Raw genomic sequence first — 23,881 nt, forward strand, 5'->3', positions numbered from 1 at the left:
AAAAAAGGCGCGTCACGCGGTCTTCTTGTGGGTTGTACTGACTGCGTAGCCACAGTGCCGCAGAACAATTCCCGTAGCCAGAGCATATTGGGAATATCACTTTTCCGTCACCTTTATGCATGGTTTCTCGTGAGCGCATCTGCTTGCAGTAGTGGTAGCACGCGAAGGCTGCGCTACGCTAGAAGCTGACGTTTCGCAAAGGGCTAGAGCCACGCATAATCCTCGAAGCGCGCAATAATGTATACTGCTCAAAGGGACCGTGCGAGCAACTGCATGCAACTAATGTTCCGAAGAAGAGTTGGTTCTCTGCCTCTTTCTAGCTACTTGGCTGCAAAAGACGCGTTTACGATCGAGAAATTCGTGTATTAAAATATCCGCGTGGGTCCATTTAAACTCCTACTGTTTTGCAGTGAATCCGGGCAATGTAATCGATGTCGACGTGTTCATTTGACTCTAGAAATCGGCTGATAGCGGCGACAACACCTAGGTGCACTTTTTTGTTGCTTTTTCTACCTAATCAAAGCGGCGTTTTCGCTATAGGATTGGTGCATTTGTGATTAAAACGCTGTGCAGTGTCGGTACAGGCAAACTCTATTCGTCTCCCGTGTCCCGTTAAACCGACGGCATACATGCCCCCTTCTCATCACGCTCATATTTTGCGTGGTTAATTTTCTTCTCTACTTTGTTCACCCTGATCATTTGCCAGTTTGTTGCCGCGTGCGCTTCGAGGCCTCTACCATTGTCGGCTGAAATTGGACTGAAAAAAAAAAAATGTTTTGAACACATTAATCCAACCGCCCGACTTATTTTTTTCTTGGCAGAAAAAGAACTTTTTTTCAATGTGGTGCGTTACATTTATAAGTAATTAGGAGTTGAATTTTACCTTTAATAGTTTTTTAAAATTCCACTTTGTGGTCGTTTATTTCACAGTGCAACTTTCGGTTTTAATCAGCGATTTTGTAATTCTCAAACAATGAATTACCTTTTCCGGTAATTTAATGTGACTATCCCATTCGGCTAAAAACTTACTGAGGAATGTACCTCAGCGTTCATGTCAACATGAGCAAAACATCTCTCACTCAGCATGATTGACGTGCAAACGGTAGGACTTGGAGCTTTTCTTGTAGAAGGAATCGTTATTTAGGAAGTAATGCTAGTTGATAGTATAGGCGGGCGACAGAAAGCCGAATGGAAGCTTACTTCAAATAACTATAGATTGACATGCCATTATTCATCGTGTGTAACAGATTAGCTGCTCAAAGCAGATGATGTTATCGAACAAACCCTGTTAGCTTGCAGACAGAGAGGAGACCGTGCATTCTGGTCTCCGGCCGGAGGCCTGTAGCCTAGCGAAACAATACCTCAAATTATACAACTGCGCCGTTTATCGAACAATGCCAGCGTCGAATCGCGCTGTTAGCTTCACTGCTTAGATCAAGTTTAATTGAATGTAACTACTAGTAGTCAACAGCCGTCCTGCTAATAATTTGCATACCAATAATAGTGAATTTTTTTTTTTCGGTTAGAACAAAATTTCTAAAGCATAATTCGGCGTACATCGTTTTTGTTTATATCGGTTTAAAGGAAAATAAGCTAAAACCCGTAAATCGAGGAGAAGAACGCGGTGCGTAAGCGGCACTGATTCTTTTTTTATTTTATTTTCTAAAAGCTGCTCTCCTAACCATGCCATTACTTTCTTGGGATGTACCTTTGTTCATAATTCAGGGCGGTTGCAAGAACATTCGTACTGGAGGCTGTGACATGGCATGCGGAAGGCATGCAAGCTGTGAGCTTCTTCACGAGCATGACAGGTGATATACCCACCTCCGTGCCTACAATTCATGCCAAAGGAAAAACACCATCTGCCATAGTCATGCTGATGATTTGAGTGTCATGCATGATATTGAAGCTCCCCCTCCCCCCCCCCCCCCCCCCTCTTCCTCCCCCTGCCTTTCGTGCGAATGAGATATAAATATAACGTTTTCACATTAGTAAGTTTGTGGAGGAGTTGATACATTTATTTGGCTTTACTGCGACTACAGGCCCGAAGAAGAAGCAAGTAGCTCTGACCTGCAGTAATAGCTGTGACTTGCCTCAAGGTTTGCTACAAGTTAAAGTGACGCCGCGAGGTCGCCGTGCTTTCTTGTAACACAGCCGCAGGATTGCCACACATGACGCGTCCCAAGAGAGAGGCTCGCTCAAGCCCCTTTCAGCCGAGTCTCGATTCCTCTGGGGCATCACCGCCGTACCGCAACCGCTACCGACCGGTAGAGGGCACTCCGTTATAAAGAGCGGGTGAGGCGTACGCGTGCATAGTGCAGCAAGCAAGCTCTGCGCACAAACGCACACGGACACTCACGCACACCCGTGAGTTGTGTGCGGCATGCATTTAATAAGGGCTAGGTGCCTCTCATATGGCGGCTTTAAGAGAATTTCAGCGCAGTGGTCGACTGGCTGCACTTGTGACAACTCCGTTGAATCGGGAGTTATATACGTATTCTAGCCCTATCATCAACTCAGGCGACAAGTTTTGTTGTTTTAAAGAAAATTAACATAATAAAACAAAGAGAGACTGAGGAAAAGAAATCGTTCATCTACATCATAATCGGTGGGCTGTTAAAGCTTCAGTTAGATTAATTTCGTAAGAAAGCACAATAAAACCGTCATGTCACTGCTTTGCTCAAAAAGTGGCGCATGCAGATATTTAGTGAGTGTATGCACACGCGAGTAAGCAAAAATGTATCTCCTTTTTTATGGTTGGACGTTTGCTGAAAATCCACGGAACGACCAAAGAACCCCACTGCGCGGTTCATTCCTCCCTTCCGTCACTGGAGAAGCGAAGCTCGCAGTTCATACTTACGCGAAGTTGAAGAAAATTTCAGTATCTGTCCCGATTTAGGTGGGTACCTCAATACCTCAGTCATGCTTTGAAGGAAGGAACGAAGGACGACGAAGTGAAATGACGAACGGGTAGAGAGACGCGTAGTGAAGGACTCCTGAATGATTTCTACCTTTACCGTAGGCTGACATTGAACAGCTCCCGGTTGTATTTGGCTGTTCGCCTCCGCCAAAATGCTCCTGGCGTAGTCGAGAGGCCCGGCGGGGGGATGCAGTGACGCCCAACTACTGTGCCGGAGTTCCCGGGTTCGAACCCGACCACGGCGGCTGCGTTTCGATGGAGGCGAAACGAAGAGGCGTCCGTGTGCTGTGCGATGTCAGCGCACGTTAAAGATCCCCAGGTGGTCGAAATTACTCCGTAGCCCTTCACTAAGGCTGCCCTTTCACTCTTTCCACTTTCACTCCCACCTTCCTCCCTTCCCTTAAGGCGCGGTTCAGGTGTCCACAGAGCAAGTGTGACAGATGCGGCGCCTTTCCCTTCCTGTGAACCAATTATATTATTATAGTCGAGATTCGATCCGGCGTCCTCGTACTCAGCATTCCAATGCCATAACCATTGAGCCTTCAGGGAGGTTCCATGCCTGCGTTAGTGCACGCAACTATTTCTTATGAAGAAAGCTCAGAGCAAAGGAGGAGGAGGGTCGGAGTGGAGAGATCTCACGCGAGCGTCGGCATAGCGTGCGCGCACGTTCACGTGTATACGGGCCCGTGAACGACGGCACGTGTGGTCTGGGCTCCGGCGTCAGACTGAGGGGACCCAGGAGAGGCATTCGTGTCATCTCGAATCAAGGGCGGGTGTGCCGGCGGGGTTTTCCGCCCCACCCTCGCCGCTGGCGCCGTCTTCAACCGCACTCGAGGGGATATATGCAGCAGCGCTGCCTGCTGTTCTTGCACATTGCCCGCACGTGCCCGAACGCACACACGCATTTCGTTCGGGGCTGCTGCCACCGAGTTCCGCTGCCCGCTGCGTACGGGGCAGAAAGAAGTTGTCCCTTGACATCGGTGGCTGCCAGCGGCAGCTGTTAAGGCTGCCGGTCTCGACCGCTGCCTTTGCTGTCGTGGCTTTTATTTCCTTCTTTTGTTTTCCTTTCGTTCCAAAAGCCGCAGATTCTCGCTGGAGTTGCATGCAAGGGCCGGAATACGCCTGCTTTCGGGTGCAACGTTGTAACCGCGACTTTATTTCTCTAAGGACTACAGATTCCAACCATGTAAGAAGCGAGCTCTAGCTTGTGATGAATAGAAAAAAAAAATACTGGACATTACAGCCTGGGGCTAATCCCGAATTATCGTGCGCTAGCTCAGTTAGCCCAGGTCTCTGGTTTGGCATTGTTTACCTTGACTTTCGATTGTTCTGCTTGATTTGAACTGGCTTACATGGAGGGCATATTATGCGATGTATGCTGCCCAAGTTGATAGGAGCGATGCAGACAGAAAGCCTTGCATTAACACAGCTGTACGAAAGTGCTTGGGCTCATAGGAGTAATGTGTCTAACTCGGGGTTCCACGGACGTTAGTGGGCTCGACTTTCAATCACGAAAGGGCTGCCCGACTTTGCAGCTCTTGGGAAGTCGGCCATGTCACGTGGTCTGATGACGTCACACTACAGACTGAGCAATCGGTTCCCGGTCTTGTCACCTACCAACTATAACACCTGTCACAAAGCAAGGTTGTGGGAAGGACCGGACAGACACACGGACAACGGCTTACTGACGGAGATCAAGCCTTAGCGCTGGCGCTGGGAAAATTAACTTTGTAAATAACTTAATTTGTTGAATACTTCCATGCTTTTATATTCAAGAGATCAGTGCTGTTATCAGCTACGTTTACTCTCGCGGTATACGCAGGGAGTAAACATAATTCCGGCTTCTGAGGTGACATGTATCGTAGCCCTACTCGTGTATGGATACGGAGCTAAGCGCTAACCTGGTGTGTATGCATAGTTGCGCGGACAGGTTCTCTCACATCTTTCTTTGCTAGCTGAGATCTCGATGTGATTTAGAGGTCTGATAAGGGCACGACAGCAGATATCGAGGCGGCATTCTTTGTACCTGCTATCCCGCTCTCTGCAGAGTACGAAAATGACCCCAGGCGAAGAAGCTTAACTTCGTACCTCCGTGCCATCCTGCAGAGGCCTACTGCTCGCTTCTTTTTCTCTTGGCGCATCAACGCTGTGCGCTTTTTGGGTGTGCGACCACGCGAGCCGCTGCGCAGACAGGCGGATGAATGCGTAGTCACATGCACGCAAACACTGCGGCGTCTGGGGAGCGCAAATGGAGAAAGAGAGAGAGAAAAGGGAGGGGTAAAAGGGCCGGAAGGGGGACGCGGCCGTGTTGAGTCACTTGAACCCCGCGGTGCTTACAAGGGCCATCAAGTTTACAGGTTGGGACAGCCGCGGGTGATTAGGACCCCGCGCCCGTCGGTGCCGACCGGCGCTGTGGGAGGCCTCGTCGCGAGGACTGAATGCGAACCCCGCGAACGAGTGCGCATGGCTGGGCGTGGACGGGTCGGTTCGCTGAGCTCATCGACTCTGCGACGCTTTCCGTCTTCGTACCTCCACTGTCCGAAACCCGTGTTAAAGGATGTCGAGCTGCCCATTAATGCGCCTCTGTACATAGCCACGAACATCGATATACACGACGTTGTTTTTTCTTTGCAGATTTTGCAGAGGACTAGGTTTGAAGAACACGGCTGGCTGCCGCTCAGCAGAAGCGATATTTCCGACCAGTGCAAGAGACTGCCACCGCTCTTGGGTTGTTTTACGTCTTAGAAGCTCCGCGTTACCGCTCGTGAACAAGCAGTTACAAGGTGTCAGCCTTCCGTTTCAGCCATTCCTGATGCATTTCGCTGCAATAAATATACTTGAAAAACCTTGAGAAGTCTCTCTGTAATGCATGTAGTTGGCCAGCAAGACGACGTCGCTAATGAAAGTACACCCTTAGTCAAAATTTTAGAGCCCAGGGGGTCTACTTCTGAGCCGTACTAAGTGGCTCGTAATGCATCCCCGGGTTTCCAAACTTGCTGAAGGCAAGAAAGTTTTTCGTCTAGCCCTCTCCAATGGCTATGACTTCCCCGATTGTTAAATAAGTCATAATATACGGCTTAAAAGCAAATGATCTGGGCTCCATACTTTTGAGAAAGACTGTACGTCATGACATCGTGTCCACTTCAGAGGAAGGAGCAGGACCACGTGGTTTTCAACACCACACGAACACCACAAAAGCATCGATGTCAATACCGTCTTGTATGCAGCCCTCGCCGAACAGCGATATCAGCCTGGGTAAACGCGTCATAGCAACTCCAAACTTGGCCGCTCTTCAGCTACATATTCACTTATGGTTGACTGGCCCGAGACTGCATTCAGGTAAACAAGTTGCTCTATTTTTATCTGAATCATTTCTTGGCATCCTACCACACTTTCCTTGCAGTACAGCAAAAGACGCCTCATCGGCGTAGCTATCTCGGCCACTGGAGTCTGGACGCATGTGTATATCTCCGGCTACTCCCAGCAGCCGTGTGAAATGCGGAGATTCGGCGAGTCTGTATACGCTTTCCGTGGGACCACGTTCGGCTATAGCTGCGGGGGTGATGACTGTGGGCTAGCTTAGATTTTGTAAAAAGGAATAAAAAACTAGCTGCATGATATGATACTCGATAATGTGAATTTTCAGCGCACCTTAGAGGTGTTTTGAGTTCGTTATATATTGAAGTCAAGATTTCGGAGAGACACGTCTAGATAGATACCATCTTATAACGCTTCCTATGCTGGCTCATCAACTCCCTCATTTAGTGACAGTTATGAAAGACACTCGAGGGGGGTGGGGGGTTAGCAGCCGCAGATATAACGTGCCACATTATTCTGCTTTCATAGTGCTCAACAACATCTTGCATTTTTCACGTATTCTTTTACGCCGAAATCACCGACGCTGAAACACATACGCGGGAGGGCGCTTCACAGCTGCGCTGAACAACTAGCTGTCATTCAGTGTTACTCTGGAGGAAAGGTCTTAATTGATTTCACCGGCTGCTCTTGAGCAGTAATACGTCTTTGATAGGAGTGGATCTTGGGTGAAGCTCAGTGTTCGGAGACGCGTCGGACATTCCCAGTCTTTAATTATGCGCTCTAAGATCTAGGAATAAGCAATTAGTCACGTTATTTGTTCAAACCTCGCAACGCATACGCATGATATTACGTTGTTTCACTTGTTGGACAAAGCAAAAAGAAAAACAAAAAACAAAGCACCTCGGATGACAAGCGACTTTTGGGGTGAGCACCATCATTTGCTACTAGAATAACACTAACTTCAAGAAGCTTCCATAAGAAAAAATATTTAGTTTTTCGAGTCGGTATCGACACATTTACTGCCATTCAAGTTATACCCCCTCCACACAGCGCAGTGCTATTTCGGGGCCAAACAAATTGAAGCAGTATATACAACATCCCAGCCATAAGTTTTAGTTACCTCTGTAGTAGTGAGCCTGATCGACTGCAATATTGCTAATCATAGTTAGGTATACTGTAGTGAGCTAGTATGCTATAACTGCGTTGTGCACAGCACAGAGCAATTGGGCTAGGTGGTCGCCGGAACGATTAAAAGGGTAGAAGGCTAGAAGAAGGGTAGAAGAAGCAAGAAAAAAACGATGCGCCTGCTTTTGTTTATGACCTCGCCATACAGAAATGTTTACCGAAGAAAATTATCGCGATACGAGGGGCGAATCGAGACGAAACGTGATTTGTAGCGCGCCGCAGTACCGATTGCAGTCCGTGCAACCAACCGAGATCCTTGTTTCGGACTCCGCTGGGAGCTAGCCGGCCGCGATACATAAAATGAGAGGTAGGCGAATGCGCTGTCTATCGCGAGGCAGTTTACTGTCAATGAAATTTATCCGATGTAGCCACAGTTATTAGACGTATACTGCTGCTAAAAATACTCAAGTTGCATAGGAAGTAGTTTAGAATTGAAAAAAAAAATGAATATTTTCTTTCTACGCTTCAATACCTATATAAAAACTTTATCGCCAGCATTACGTTATAACTGTTATTACGTTAGCACTGTTATAACAATGCCTTTGAGATAAAATAAATTTAATCATCTCAGGTGCTATACTGCCGTGTAATGCATGCATGGCCATTGAATTTAAGAAGAGAGTTTCGATTATTATCCGTTCCTACAATCACGCGTATATATGGGACAGCTTTAAAAGCTGGCATATAGGTTGTCGTAGGGTGTGTATACGTGTGTTGTCTGTTGCAGGCCGTGTAGCTAAACCGTTCGTCCTTGTATTTTTGTGTCATAGTAATGTTTTGCCCGAGCTGTTTTCTGCGTTGTCGTCCAAAGCCCGCTGTGGTTGGAGCTAAGCGTTTCCTATGATCGCGTATTCGTCGAATGCAATTTAATCTGAAAAGGTAGTGGGTGCGTGCCCGAACCCGGAATCTCGCCGACCTCTTCCGGGAACCTTTGCTAGGCTGCGAGCGCCGACCCAGGCTGCCAGCTCAAAAAGATAGAAAACTCGGGGAGACAGTCAAAAACAGTGGGAGGGGGGGGGGGGGGGGGCTGCCGCTTTGAGTAAATATTTTTCTTAAGTAAACATTTAAACAGCGCCATTATTCTGAGCCACGATACCCATAAATGCATTGCGCAACTATATATCGCCGCCCCTAACCACCCCCCTCCAATAGACATTCATAAATCTACTCCGGGAAGAGTTCACTTGGGATAAGAGTGTACGTGGTGTGCGCCTCTGCACCTCGTATTGTTTGTTTCTGCCGATGTCGTTTTGCTGTCATGCAACAATGAAAGGACGGGTCGATAGTCGGCAGAAAAAAGATGGCGCTTGTTTTGAAGCGCGATGCAGCTGCAGTGACAGCTCGTACATTCCTTGTTTGGCGCTCCGCTGGCAGTGACGCTTGTTCGAAGCACACCTTAGGATATCTACAGTGTCGTTCGTTATTGCGAGAGAGTGCAATAAATTTTCTACACTGTCCTATTTCTTAGTGTTGAAAAGTGCCATTTCAATATATAGTTAATTATTCTGTGGCTGTTGTCTGCCTTTTTACGCTTGGAATAACTATCGAAGAAATATTTTCTTACATTCGATGCTCGACAAATTCTTCTTAATTTGTCCTGCCATTTTCTTGCTTACTCCATTTGCACAAATGTTATTTGCATAGCCCTGTTAGCATGTAAAGGAACTGCGCAGACTCAATTACAAGCAGCCTTAACTACCTACAAAGCCATTATAAAACTGAAAGCTCCGTTAGCCTAAATAGGCGTTTAAAATAATGACCTTGTACAACAACTTGCAAGAAACCGAATTGCCGAAAATACCTTTAGAAAATTGCATGTTAGCAGCCTTGAAGCCACGCTGTTTTGGTAGCCTTCGAACCCTAGCAATACAATTCTTTCTGCGCAAACATTTTCTTTCACCACAATTAGCCGCAGTTCCAAAAAACCACAACCGTTAGATAGGAATCGGCATGTTTGTATGCTCCATAAAATGCAATACATACTGGAAGTGGCAACGACGTAGAATTTCTGTGGAGGCCGAATTCACAGAGTTATCAACTTAGGTGTTGATAGGCTTCGGCTGGCCCAATAAAGACATTCATTTGTTGTTTGTGGCGCATATATTTTCATCAATACAGCAGTTGAAGCAATGACATTTAAAAATGAGACGATATACCACCTGAAAAATTTCGCAATCCACGCGACAACTATAAAACGTTTTGTATCAGCTAATAGCACCCGACTCATCGTAGTCCCAAGTTTCTGGAAGAGCACACTACTCGCTGCAGCTTATAAAGGCTAGTAACAACACTGCGCGAGTCATGCTCTTGCGGCCTGTCTAGCAGGCAGTGAAAACTCATACAGCACAACCACGCTTTCTGGCAGTTTGGGCGTTTGCACATCTTTTCTTACGCTGAAATGCACCGGAGATGTGTCGATGCTCGTCCACAGCGTGGGCAAGAGTAGACACCACGCACAGCTCTCTGCAGGGGCATCGTCTCGCAAAGCCACGTTATGGGCGACCCAGAGGAATAAAAGAGCCTCGGCGCAAGAACCCTCCGACGGACCTTTCCCTGACTCTTGCCCGAGCCACAAAGGGAGAGAGAGGAATAAAGAGGAAGAGATGACCACCGCAGACACGCCGTAAAAACACGACGAGGCACATCCCAGAGTTAGGTCGCTCCAGCTTGAGCAGACACGGGGCTGCGCGGAGATATAGAGGTCCTTGCGTCCGCCGGGGGCCGGCGAGGCCGTTGCCGCTTTACGACTGCTGTCCCGCGCTGCCCGGTGGCCTCTGCACGCGGGGGCTGTATACGGGAGCAAAGGAGGCCATGATCCCGTTCTTGGGGCTCTCTCGGGATATCCGGGAAGATCCCCTTTCTTGGCCCCGGCTGGTCAGAAACCACGTGGCATAAAAACGGACGATGTGCATGTCTGCTCGTAGGGAGCATATCCTTCGAGTCTTTTGCTGTGTGCCGAGCACAGCGGACGTGGTCTCTACGTGACCATAAGTATTTATTTAGCTTGGGCTCATTGCAGCCATGAACGCTACGCCGAGCAGTCAGTTACGATAGTAGTGATTCGGCATGCAATGTATACGGTGGGCGTTGCGTAGGTGTATACGACATGTGAACCTGCTTGCTCTGTAGAGGATAAAGTTACTTGCACAGGTGTTAGTAGAAAGGCTACTTTTAAACTCTTTGAGAATCATCTTATTGGTCAAGTTATAGCTACTTGTTTAATCTGTGTAAAACACGCAATCGCTGATATGTTCAATGTAATATTTTTCTCGCTGTCCTCACAGTGACTACAGCACTATGTACTGGAGCCAGTATGACGGGCAAAGCTTTATGAGAGCTCAGATGCAGTCCGAGCGACAGTTGGAGCTTCTAAAAGCCGACCGCGGCAGATCATTATTGCATTCAATGCATGCAGCATTCACGGATAATTGCCGAACTTCGCTTGTTGAATCAATGTACGATTTCCTCGCACATTTGGCTTCAGTGTGCCGAATTAACGTGGTCGTTCAGCGCAGAAACACAAATGGAGACACAGAATTGGGACTTTAACGCCGAGCGACATTAAAATCTAGATAGCAGTAAAAGGCGCGTACTGCCTACAATTATTTTCATCATTTATGATTTAATAACGTTGCGGACTTGTTCTATCCCATATGACATATAAGTCTTGTAGATACTGAAGAGGCGCTTTTCGTTCCCGTGGCTTCCAGAGGACTTAGTCCTTAAAGTTTGCATTTAGCACATCTTTCCATTTCGACAAATACTAAGGCGGCAGCATAGGTACGTGACATGCACATAGTCAGGTATATCGTCGACTGAAGCGCAGCGTCGAGGAAGGGGGCACAAAGTGACACTAAACTGTCTGCTCATAGACTTAAGTCTCAAGACCTAATTCTATGGCTGAAGACTAAATGTTCTGATTGCAAATGCGAACAATTTTCAAAAATCATGTTACAAAGGGAGGTTACAAAGGAAACTTATTTTCAAATTCGAAACGCTTGCACGCGTATAAGCGCTTAAGTTTATCGCGCTCGTCGAGGTGAACCAATAACATAAATAGCGGTACTGCAACTCCACTTAAAAATAGCGCCCCGTGCTTTTCTGAAAAGCAACCTTGGTCAGGCCAGTGACATGCCCTTGACTATATGTGGGGCTAGGCCCCAAAAGCAGTTTATAGGCCCTGGACGTGTACGTGCCGTGCCGCACGTTGCACAATCGCGTAATCATACAGGGCGCATAGCCAGGTGACGTGAGACTAGCCGTACGAAGCAGAGCTGGTGAATGTGCTGCGCCCTAACCCATGAACACGTGCTCCACTTGAAAGCCTAGTCATGTCACACAGCCAAGTCACGTGGCCTGGCCACATTGACCAATCGACCACACAAGGCACGCTCTTGAGAGTGATAGTTCTTTGTGAACAATAACAACATTTTCAATGGCCGGTTCCCCAACGGTCACGTTTTCTTTTTTTTTTTTTTTTGGCGCAAAGACAAATTCCGCACAGGAGAGGGTTACTTGGAATGAAGCTCACTCCAGAATTACTGCTCCAAGAGTCATGTTAGCTGGCAGCTTTCTGTGCAAAAATTATTAACACGAACGCAGGAATGTAATAAATTGGCTCTAAACGTTTCCATGCATAAGCTTCGACTGTCAGTTGTCCATAACGAAGCATTTATGATGTAAAATGTGAAAGCGGATAATACTACGCGAGAGATGAGGAGGATTTTGGGCTTTTAGTTCAAATATCAAAGCTGTATGCGTGCCACAATGCGGAAATGCCGGCATCTACGGCCAGCGTACATTAGAGGTCGTTCTCACAAGCGTACCTCTAGCAGGTGGTATAGTTTGCAGGTGACATGGTCAAGCACTAATTGGTCGTTGGTTTATGTGACGTCACAAGCCTTAACGTGAAAAAGAAAACTGAACAAGGTTAATGACGAGTCTTAGTTTGCACACCAAGGCAACGTTTCGACAGTGGATCACGTGGAACAAGTCTCAGTGTCGAAACGCTGGCTTGGCTTGCGAACTGAGGATCCTCCTCAACCTTGGTTCAGTGCTCTTTCATACTCGCTGGCATCTTCTTCACCTAGTTTTACTCAGACTTAGAGTAACTCGTCTTTTTGTTTGTTTACTTTAAACGTGTGTATGGTGCCAGCAGTAGTACGTATATAACGCGGTTGAACCGTACAAACTAGGTGAGTGCAGCCTGCTTTGAAATGGATAGCGAGCCTGGGGCGGAATTACGGACAGCTCTATAGCTGAGAACGCTCTAAAACGCCCACTCCTATTGGTCGCCGCCGCCATCTTGAAACGTTGCGTCACGAGACGTTGCTATTGCGTCGAGGAGAATGGCGTTGCACACCTAGTTATGCCAGCAGTTTTAGACTATTTCCGTAGAACGCGATGAACCGGTCTATAACGTTTTAGAGCGAAATGGCCGCGGCGTCCGCGGGGTAGTGGTGGCTGTGGGGCTGAAGCGGCAGCTCCGGCGCGAGCAGCGACTGAGGGTGGTATGCGAGAGTGCGTTCCACTTGTCCTGCGAGTTGTTCCGATGCCTGTTTCATCTCGAAAGTGAGAAAACGATTTGGCGTGCGATGAATTGGGATGAAACTCGCAGTCGATCGCTCTGTCGATGCGGCAGTGAGGGCAGTATCATGAACGAACCGATCTTTTTTTTTTTTTTTTTTTTTTTGTTACCTCCGGAAGATTTCATGTCTCCGTAGGCAACGAGCAGGTCGTCGGCCTCTTGAGGAAGTGCGTCCAATGGCTGGATTCATCTGCTGCAAAGCTGGCACACTAACGTGTAGGTGCGCTTCGCAGCGTGCGCAATGCAAAAGGCGGCGGGGAAGGCGACATACAGTACAAAACGGAGGAAAACGAGCTAGGTTGGTAGTGTACGCCCAATCACGTTCCTTTTTCCTGTGCTCGATCTAAGTGAAGCATGTGTGTGTGGGACTTTCTTGCAGAGATAAAAATTTATTTTTCCCAAAGGACTATGATCCGCATTCGATCTTTTTTCTGTTTCCTAAATAAAAATAAACAGAACCCCGATTACACTGCTTTCAATCAGATCTCTCTGGCATTCAGGACCATCATACAGTACCTTGACTTTAGACGACGCGCAAAAAGCAGGAGCTAGCCATGGAATCAACTGTCTTATAGAAGGTAGCCATTTTTGCGGGTGAGTGCCTCTGCAGCGCTCCCTCACGGTGACAGAAGTTGCCCACAGGACCACTCAATTGCAAAACTGTAGCTGCTTCTTGATTTCTTTTGATAATTTTGATCTTGAAATGCGACTTCTCGAAAGCATAAAGCCTTAGTCAATTTATTCTCATAGTAAATCTCTAAAGAAGTTAGCAATCATCTCCTTGACGTGCGAATAAACCTCTTGCCGGGCAAATAAGCAGCCGGGGCGACACTCTTGCGGTCATTGGTTGATTCCGCATTTTGTCATGCGCTGACGTATCGCCAAGGCGTCATGACGCAGTCATTCTGACGTCACGCTCTAAAACTTTAAAGCGAGTCCCGTAATTCGGCCCCTCTGGTCTTCCGAAGCAGCTGTCGGAGGCTGAAGGTATACGCCACGTCTGTAATTATTTTGTGATTTGTCATTTGCCTCTATATTTTTTAAAGTTTAGAATACACTTCAAAGGCCCTAGATATGGGGTATTACATGAGGCGGAGCTGTACAACATCAAATCAGTATATTAGTTAACAATTATAAACTATGTTCTCGGTGAAACCTTTGAAATGACGAACATCAAAATAATTTATTGAATAACGGTACTAGCGCTGTTGCGAAAGTATTTCACGTGTGCCGGCTGGTTTTCGAAAAGGTAACCTGACATATTTCTTGTCGGCTGCGGCGCAGTTAGACGCGGCAGCCCCATATGGAAGAGCTAACTTCGTACACCACATCAACCGGCCACCCCGAAACATTAGACATGCGAAAGTCCTGAGATTTGTTTTAATAAACAAGGCTTTATTTCTGTCTGTGTCTTCTTCCTGAATTGAACGAACAAAAGTCACTGCTCTTCATCATGGCTGAGTAACCACAGATAGGTACGCCGTCATCTACAGGAGCACAGAAATAAAAATAAAACGGGAAACATAAGACCACGTGAAAAAAAAAAAAAGTGATTTGAAAGAAATATAGGCGCACTCCACTTTTTGTTTGTCTCGTTTTGGACGTTATTAATGCGCTCGCAAACCCGACCTCTCCGGGTCCGCGGGCACCGAAGCGAAGCCAGGAGCGAATAATAACAGTGGCCGCCGTGTAGCAGGAGCCGCCGCAACAGGGGCTGACGACAGAGTCGGAGGCAGCGGCTTTGGCTCAAGACGTGATGATGGGTGGGCCGAGATTTCATCGTCCAGAGAGTCACCACGCGAGAGACGCCTTCCACTTTGCCGAGGCTTTTCCTTTCTCAGACACAGGCAGGCGGGAGCAGATCCCCACATCCTATGTGTTCCGTTCCGTTTCCTCCTTCTTTTCCCTTTACCCCCTCCCCCATTTTCTCTCCCGTGCTCCTTTTGATCTCCCCATTTTGGCCTGTGCGGAAGATGCTAAAGTGAGAGGAGACGAGAAGCAATATGTAGGAAAAGAAGGGATGGAGGAAGGAAGAGCCGGGCTTTTCCCCTAATCTTGGTGTCTTGGTCCCTTCTGGGGAAAAGTCCATCGTCCCTCAACGGTCCGCAGTCAACGACACGGTAGTACGGTCCGCTTTCTTGATTTCCCTATTTTTATGGCTGTCTCTGAAAGAGAGAGAGAGAGATGAAGTGTAAGAGCCTTGCAACGAAATAAAAAAGAGGAAGCAATAAGGAAGGGCGTGCACAAAAGTCTGCCTGATTGAGATGATGTAGGACCACATTTATGGAAAGAATTCCCTGAAATAAAAAGGAAAGCGCCGTCTTGTACGGTAACGAACGACCATGTCAGTGTGCGGCAGCAACCGGGAGTGAAGCGGGAGAAAAAAAAAAGGAAATTCGAAAAAAAGAAACGCCTTCCCGCAAAAGCGACGCGGTCGGCGGCTAGCGACGCAGTCGTAAGGAGCGGGAGAGTTTAAGAGAGAACTTCAAGAAGAAAAAAAACTCAGTTCTCTGATAGAGGATAAAAAGGAACTTGTGGGTTACTACCACATAAGAGAAAAAGAGGACGAAAAAGCAACGCAGAGTCATATTGGGGGAAAAATATTCATGTCCCAAAGGCGTACGGACAAAACAAAAACATAAGAGAACCGGTGTTGGACTCACTGCTTCGTTTCTGCTTTGGTATTCTTAGCATAGTCGTAGTTCGTTTATTTTTTTTTAAGCATCAGGAATGCTCGAATTCCATTCTGTGCATTCTATCTATCGCAGTTTTAGCTTTATCACAAAAAGCAAGACTGAGAAAACATTCGCTTTCTTATGGGAAAGAAAAATATAACAAAAACAAGGTATAACATACCACATAAATAAAGAAGAAGAAAGGAAACGGGGGAATGGAAAGAGATGGTGGGGTAGCGTCAGAAGTAATGTTAGCTGCCTCCGACCTGCGTTTGTCATGTCTGGGCCTGGCGCTCACACTGTCATTATTTTTTTGTTGCTCGAGGAGGGAAGTGGAAGAGGAAGGGATTTCGTTCAATGAGGAGTGGTCACATATTCCATGCAGCGGGAGCGGCGTGTCCACATCGCTTAAACTTGCTTAAGTGCAGCACAGCAAAGGCGCCGTAAAGTTCACTACAAGGCTGCTGTGTTCGCCAGCACATTTCCCTTCCCTTCCTTCTTCTTTCTAGTCAACCACAGCAAAGGCACATGTATGCCGTAGAGATCAACAACGCCTAAAATGGCTATAGGTAAACGGGTTCTCCCTCATTCGGTCCCGTTCAAAACCTCACACCTTCTTCATTTTGCCTAACTGATCCAAAAGGGCAGCAACAGGCCTAGTGCCTCTCCTCCTCCCTCGCTGTTTCATGTGTATCCGCCACAGTTAGTCAGAGGTTAGGCAACCTCTGCTGAAAAGGCTAAGGTCGCGGGTTCCAATACCAACGCAGTCGGAAAAAACTACAGAAACTTTTCTGTTGTTACGACAGAATTTCTGTGCGGTTTTTGACGCCAAACCTGTTGTGACAACAGAACTTTCTGTAGTAACGCAGGAAATTTCTGTAGTTACAATAGAAAAGTGCTACAGAATTAGAGACAACAGAAATATACTACAGAAAAACAACAGAACTATATAAAAGTACTACAGACCTATATAAAAGTACTACAGACCTACAGAATAATCTGACGTTTACGACGGAACTACAGAATATTTTGTCGTATTTTTGACACGGTTCTGTCATTTTTTTCGACTGGGCTGTGGCCACTCCATATTCATTTAGGTGAAAACTGAAAAGCGTCCATAATCAGGGGGGTGTCAGCATCCATATAAGGATCTTGCATTGCCAGAATTATTTGGCATCTCACCACTACGATTCCTCTTGCTTATGTGTTTCTCTGGAACTTAAAATATTACGGTTCACTTAGTGCAGCCTTGCGATGGGTAACGTTTGCCAGCCTGTGTCTGACCCATTTGAAAGTCAACAGTGCTGCCCTTTCGCGACTTCACTAGTGACGGCAAGATACGTTTCGGTGGAGACAAAATGCAAGGTGCTCGTGTACTGCGCAATACGACATCAGTGCACACGAAAGAACCTCAGGGTAATAGAAAGTATTCAGAGTCCTCCACTACGGCGCCTGTCATAGCAGTCGTTTTGCGGCATCAAGCCCCGTAACAAACCAAACAAACAAAGGAGCAAAAAAAAAAAAAAAACAGAATGAAGTAGCTATCTGACTGCCAGACTAGCCTTACGGCTTTTCATGAAGTGAATAAATGACAGCGAGGGCTGCCATACGCTGCTTACACCTTCCTTCCTGAAAAGCGCCTACTTCGAGGGTACGTGGGTAAAGACGACCTGATCACATCGCGGTATAGTTTAGATTAGACCGACAACACACACCCGCTCAGACATAATATCTATCCCTAATAAGAGAATAATTACTAGTTGACATCCACCCATATGCAGCCATAGGACTACAAAGGAAAGCTATACAGCTTTCTCGGGAGCTTCGTAAAAACAATTCTTAAAAAAAAAAAAAGTTGAGAAATATTTCCCCGGACAAGGACGAAGTTTCGTTTAACTACGCAGTTTCTGAAAAAGCTGTATAGCCTTCCTTTGTAGCCGTATGGCTGCGTTTGGGTGGATGTCAATGAGTAATTACTCCCTTATTACAAATCTACTTCACCTTGGGAGATTCCGCTAAATATTTGAACAAAAGTATCCCTGAAAAAGCGGACCTTTGATCAATGAATTCACCGCGTGCTTGCTGCTTTAGAAACCATTCGAAAGACTGACGATGGTAACTGCTGTAACCCGTTTGCCGTGACTTGCATCTAGCGCTATCGAGTGCATATGTTGCAGATATACTGATTTCTGGAACCTGAACCTGCTTTCTCCTCGCATTCTCAAGCACGTCATACCTTCTCTGCCAGCAATGGAGGTAAGTAGCGTTTGTTCTGCTTCCTGCTTCTAAGCAGGGAGGGTTCAAATTTCAGTGAAACTCTCGATGCGCTTCACTCGGAAAACGGTACGCTTTATCCGCCGCCGAGCAACAAAGCACAGAAAAACCTGCACTGGTGGTAGAATCCGGCGACTCGGGTGCACGACATCTTGGCGTGAAAAACGTAGCACTGTTGTGCCATGAGCTCTATTTGTCTTCCCTCCTAAGGTATATCTGTTGCCGTTACAGGGAAGACAAGCAGTGGAGCCGCAAATACCACCAAAGTAGCTATAGAACGCAGTGGGAAGAAAGTTCTGTGCCTATTGAACGACGAAAAAAAAAAAAAAATCACGGAGTTCACTTCCGGAAACAAGGCAGTCCTGAAGATGACAACGCGGCATATGGGCACAATAAATTCCTGTAACCACTATAATTCGCAGGAATCATAGGGCTAAAGTTGTGCAGCCCTGAGGGCAGTGGATTTCCTTCGTGTGAAATAAGAAAAAGCTTAAATTTTGTTTACCTTATGCTTCACGTATAGAGAAGGTTAACAGCTGCATGGAGAAGCAGTGACGGCATCGGAAGCATTAACCGTTACCGAAAGCACTAGCGTTTTTTCTTCAGTCAAGCACTATTTTATTGCAAACGAAAGAATGTATTGACGATCACTGCAGGAAACAATTTTATTTCTAATATAGTTTAAGTACACACCTTGAAGCAACTCCTCAAATGTCACTGAAGATTCAGAAACGGTCAAATTGGCAGGGCGGGGAAATTTCGTTCCTGTAAATGGGCCGGTTAGAACACCTGCAATAACAGGGTCCAGTGCTCGAAAAAAATAATGGGACAATTCAAAAATAAATGTGTGATCTTTCGGAGGAAGGATCTCGAAGTCATATATCTCTTCAAACACTCGTTCCAGTCCATTTAGCGTGACATTAGTGCCCGTGAGAAAATGTGGTACAATAATTAGTATAACTTGATCGTGAAAAAGTACTTTTGTACTAACCTAACTCTCCATTCGCTAGCACATTTTTGCCGGATTCGGTGCAATAAACTTGGCAAAGCCGCTATTACACCGGTTTACTACAAATTGATTTCGGGCTTTTGATACTACATGTGCGCTTGCAATTAGGAATTTTAACGCGAACGCGTTAGTATTTTCTGGCTTTGAATCTTCAAGGGACAGAAAATATAGGGAGGCATATCTAATCCATTAATTTAGAGCATTGAAACCTACAGGAATAAATATCTCGAAAAGAACATTAAAGTCCTTTAAATATATTGCATCTGCGTCATAACTAGTCGAGAAACCAATACCATAAAACGTTAATGGTAGTTTATTCAAAGCTCGTGTCCCCCGCTCCCCCGTCATTTGTCCCCGCAATAGATAAGCTGCATGTGTTTGTCTAAACATGTCTCCTTTTTATTACTTCCTACATTGGTTCACTCTTGAATCATTTTCATATAATGTCACACTTGGCAGGTATCGTTTGCTCGATTTATCAGCTTTTTTTTCTGAACTGTGCTTCTCTCTTCCAGTTACAAAGCTCAAGATAACTATTCCCCTGAAGCTGTATTGCTTCTCTGCTTGTCGGCTTCCTTTGGAATGCCTGTCTCAAGAAACACCTGCCAGCATCGAACCTGCTTATGTGTTGACTGCTCATCTACCTCACATTGTAGTTTTCCTGCTGCTGACGCTTTTATTTTTATGTTACAGGTCACGAGATCACCAGTTCTAGGCTTATCATCAGCTGGACTATACCCACTGCCGGACGAAGAGCTCTTCCATATTCTTGCAATTAACCCGGTCCTGTGCTAGCTGCATCCATTGATTCCTACGAACTTCTTAACCTCATCCGCCTGCTTTTACTTTCTGCCGCCCCCTGCTACGTTTTACTACCCCTGGAATTCATTTTGTTACTCTAAGCGACCATCCGTTATATCCTCTCTGCTCATGTCGATTCCTTCTTCGTGATCTCCACTAGAATGTTATTAACACGAGTTAATTCTCTGACCCCCTCTGCATGCTTCCTGTCCCTTAACTTTACACGTACCATTTATTATTATAGCTCTCGGCGTTGTCCTCAGATTAAGTAGAACCCTTTTCGTCAGCCTCCACATTTCAGCCCCATAGGTGAGTACAGGACTACAGGTAAGATGCAACTGTTACATACTTTCCTGTTGAGCGATACCGGTAATCTGCTAGTCATTATCTGCAAGAACTTGCCAAATGCGCTCCATCCCCATCTCATTCCCCTAGTTATTTCCATTTCATATACCAGATCTGCGGTTACTACCTGTCCTAAGCATACGGATTCGCCCACCGTTTCTAGTGCTTTCTAGCGCTTATTAATTTTAATTACGATGCCTGCCACCTCTCACTAATGCTATAGAATTCCTCGATATTACCAGCTATATCCTTGTTGACAGTGAACCCTGCTACTAGGTGTCGTCTCCGCGGTAAGCAGCGACAACGTAATACATGTCCACCCTTCAGTGCAGTATACACCTCATTTGGCCTCCTAACCAAGCTAAGCCCTTCAGATAACATTCCATGCCCTCTCGTTCCTCAAAGAGCACAGATAAAATAGCCTCACTAGCTAGGGTTCTAGTGTTAAACGTTGTCAGGGTCAATTTCCAATGGCAGCTTGTCCCGAGCGAGAGATTCTTAGCACCCTTTGTTACGTTACAGGTTTCACCACCACCATAGTCAGTTGCTTCGCAGCGGCTGGGGACTGAGGGCTAGGCGTTCATTGGAGTATTCATACCAGGTGGTGGCCAGTTACTACATCAGGGTGGCCAAATAGTGTTCTGATGAGGGAGCACGTTTCCGGGAGTGTTTACCGGTATCAGGTCGCACCCCAAACCTGTTTATGCAATTCCACCGACAAACGTATTTTTTTTTAACCGGTTGAGAATTGCGTGGCACAGGAATTCGAACCACGGTCCTCTTGCAGACGAGGTGAATGTTCTACCTCTACACAACCACAGCTACGTTCACGTAGGCTCGCAGGAATTCATACCCAAGAAAACATTATTTCACTAATTGCTGTGGTTCTATTTTATATCTTATTTTTTTTTTATTTTTTCTTTACTTCAAGAAAATACCAGCACTGAAGATGAATTTGAAGATGAAGATGAAGAATTATTTGCTTTCTACAGAAAGAGGGGGCCGGGACAAAAGGCCAATTGGCCTGACAAAGTCCCAGCACGTTTCATTCACCAATAATCCGAACCGCTGGCTAGCGATAACCAAGTGCAAAATAACCATGGTAAGCTTAGCACTGAAAATTTGTTATTTCTCCGAACATTGATATCCCTTGAAAAAAATGTTCTCTTTTTTGCCCTTGCAAGTTATGTAATTCTGGTAATGCTGTAAGACCGTTACCAGCATTTTCTTTATTTTTATGCCATCGCTTCCTTGTTCGGGCTGTTGTATTCTACTTGGGAACTGACCCATGCAGAATATAATTGTCATGAACAAGGCTTGCAGTATTTATAACAAATAACATACAAAATTTCAGGTCTGCGCTTAAGTCTGCAGTTCAGTTCAGTCGTTCAGTCATGTCCGACTCTTCGTGACCCTATGGACCATATCACGCCACGCTTTCCGGTCTCTCACTATCTTCCTAACATCACATAACTTCATCTGCAGTGCCTCGAGGATGCCATCTAACCATCGCGTTCGCTGCCTACCCCTTGTCCGGCGACCCTCAACCTTTCCCAACATCAAATCTTTCTCCAGCGACTCCTCTCTTCTCATCAGATTACCAAAGTAGCTGAGCTTTACCTTTAGAATTTGACCCTCCAATGAGCAGTCAGGGTTTATGGTCGACAATATCGACTGATTTGATCTTCTGGCACTCCAAGGAACTCTCAAGAGTCTTCGCCAGCGCAACAATTCAAACGCGTCAATTCTTCGGCGGTCAGCCTTTTTCACAGTCCAACTCTCGCATCCATACATCACAACTGGAAAGACCATAGCACGAGTTATACGGATCTTGGTTGGCAGACTAATGTCTCTGCTCTTTACTAGGCGGTCAAGGCTAACCATTGCTCTCTTTCCCAGAAGCAGGCGTCTCCTAATTTCATGGCTGCAGTCTCCTTCCGAGGTAATCTTGGAGCCCAAGAAGAGAAAATCTGTCACAGCTTCCACTTCTTGTCCCTTGACGCTCCAGGACTTGATAGTGCAAGACGCCATGATCTTTGTCTTTTCAATGTTCAGTTTAAGCCCAAACTTATAGGGCAGAAATAGCGAAAACCACTTCACAGGACTGCTTTCGCCAACTGCACCGTCTCATAATAATCATCATTATCATTATTATCAATCACTACTGTCATCATTATGAACTGAATGCAACATCATTTTGATCACCACTACCATCATTACTGGTATCTTTAACTGCTACGCCATTATCATCGCTGCTATCATGATTATTATTATCACTAACTGCATCGTCATTTTCATCGCTGCTGGGGTATTGTTCGGTCGGCTGGGGATCGGACAGATAAGGGTTCGATTCCAGGTGTAGCAGGATCTTTTTTTTCTCATTTCCGGAGGACATTTCCGCGTGCCACCAGCCAGGAGAATCTATCGCCTTAAACGGTAACCGCGCATCACTAAATGCCCTACAAGATGTGGGCGTTAATAGTACAATTTCTGTCAGAATTCTTTATGCTGCTTGTCGCTACAGATTGCCTTGGTAGAGGAGCGAATTTCTGTGAAAATGCTTGCGCAGCACAGCATGTAGGAGGCTGATATGTTATACTGAAAATGCTGTTACGATTAAATTGTCGTTTTAAGCAGTGCAGTGACTGTGAACACTGAAGAAAAAATGGTTCACGGTGTTTCTCACGCACCTTTGTGTTGCAGTCGCACTCCTGTGTTTACTCAGGTGGCACCCACTGACGTCATGCTCACTGCTTACGTCATTACAAAAAATAGGAAAAGCAAGGAAAACTCGGACCTAGTGCGAGACGCGCCCGAACGCACACCGGTTCACCATCAGCGCAAGCCCAGCGGAGCGGACGGGCGTAGACTGGCGGGTCCCCCTTGCGCGAGATGGAAGAAGTGAGGACGCAGCAAACCCTCGGGGCGCAGATTTGGCTCTGGGCTGAGCACCTGGATCAACGCAGATTAGCGGCATCTTTGAGGCTCGGGATTAAGGCGCCGGGACACATCCCCTGTCCTCTCTGTTCGGCGGCCGCGGCTGTGGATCGCCCAGGCTTCTATCCGCAACAGCCTCTGCCTTCTCGCGTCATTCTCCTCTCCGTGTCGCTTTGCTTTGAGTTCCCACGTGCCCCGGTCCCCTTCTGCAAGGCTCGAGGAAGGGCACAACCGCGCTTGCACGTTGGGTGAATCGATGGAAGGTCCGCCGAGGTGGGGATCAACATGGTGCTACAGACGCAGGCACAGCGGTTAGGGCAACGAGCTTGAGCTTCTGTCCCACCGTGGGACTGTGTCGAGAGCGGAGGCACTCCCCCGTGAGCAGCCTTCTTTTGTCGCACGGAGGGAATGTCAGTGCTGCTGTGTACTGTTCGAGAAACCGCAGCGATATGTGGCGGTGCCATGTACCTCTCGGCCGTTCTGACACTAGAGGCACTGTGCGCCTAAATTGCGGAATGTCTGCATCTCTGATCAGCCGGTCTGGCACTATAGGTATTGTGCGCCATTACGGAATGTCTGTACCGCTGATCAATCAGCTTGATCATATTGTTACGGGAAACTTACACACCCCACGTAGCCCAAGTGACGTGCGAAGCTTCCTTGGCCTTTGCTCCTACTTCCGCCGCTTCATTCGGAACTTCGCAGACATCGCTCGTCCGCTTACCTCTCTTCTGAAGAAAAACGTACCTTTCACATGGGGTTCTGACCAAGCCTATGCCTTCACGACGCTTATTTCCGCCCTCGCTACACCACCTGTTTTGGCACAATTA

Source organism: Amblyomma maculatum, chromosome 3 (assembly GCF_055883805.1).
Source record: "Amblyomma maculatum isolate TAMU_Amacu chromosome 3, ASM5588380v1, whole genome shotgun sequence".
Lineage (NCBI taxonomy): Eukaryota > Metazoa > Arthropoda > Arachnida > Ixodida > Ixodidae > Amblyomma > Amblyomma maculatum.